Here is a 1,167-nt window from a genome sequence, read left to right as displayed (position 1 = left end):
CCTCGGAAGTTATCTGCCTTGCGGCTGCCGATCGATAGACTAATCACCTATCGATCTTTCTTCCCGTCACCGAGCACAATCCCAGACGTACCCCTTTCCCCGCCGGCTTCAAATTGCGGACGGATTAACTGGCTTGGGCCCCGCCAGCTGGAACAACTCGCGTGGTTGTTCAGACGACCGGACCACCTGCATCGTGATTGCAAGCGGCGTGAGTAAAGTTTTTTGCAACCAATAAGTTGTGTCTGCCTCTCCATTCACCAGCCCGCCCTAACGTACAACCAATTTCTAACGTAACTCGAGTCGGCTCTGGCCGTCCGAGACACAAATAAGAAAGATGAATTTGTTTGAAATGTATACAGTTTTAGAACGTTTATTTTTGCCCCAGAACCATATTATTTACAATGTACATTAAATCAAGGTTTGGTCTACTATTACAAGAATGGGCACACATTTATCATTATTACTAATGTAATACAAACTTATAATCATTTTACTAGATAAGCAGTGACAATGTTGTGTTTGTAACAGTTTACAGATATATAATAAATCTAGGCAGAGAACGTCAGCCTTGTCCAAGACGTTAAAAGCAGAGAATAAAAATATAGTTCCCAGTACACAAACACTTTGAGGGCGGGAGATCATAGTTGCTCAGCTGTTCTTCATAAGCTGTACTGGAAATAAACTTTCATACCAAATACATTTAATGCTACTCAATACTACTATGGACTAAGTACAGTGCTGATATAAATGATTGTTTATGTTACATATTGGGAATTGGCTGATCAATAAAAATTGTGTGTAAGTGGCAAAATGAAAAAAGACTAGGCATGGAACGGGTATAATAGAGCTTGTAATGGGTAGCCCCTGTTGTTACAGTTGTTGCGGGCATTCTGAAATAAAATGACTCCAACCACAAGTGTGAGAGAGAATGCTGTTAAGCTGGCAGTCACTGAATATATTGTGAGCATAAAGTAATGCATGCGTTGCCATTAACAGAATCAACAAAAAGCAACTTTACATTCTCCTGTGCATATTAAGCACATGCACATATCTTGTACCTATACTGTTTGAAATAATAGAATATAATTAAAATATGTAGTCTTAAGTCATGTATAGGTGTTGGGTTTCTACTGGAAGAGTCACTGTTCTCTCAGTAGAAGCTAGGAG

This window comes from Alligator sinensis, unplaced genomic scaffold (genome assembly GCF_000455745.1).
Source record: "Alligator sinensis unplaced genomic scaffold, ASM45574v1 scaffold29_2, whole genome shotgun sequence".
Classification (NCBI taxonomy): Eukaryota; Metazoa; Chordata; order Crocodylia; family Alligatoridae; genus Alligator; species Alligator sinensis.
Note: the sequence above shows the minus strand (reverse complement) of the source record.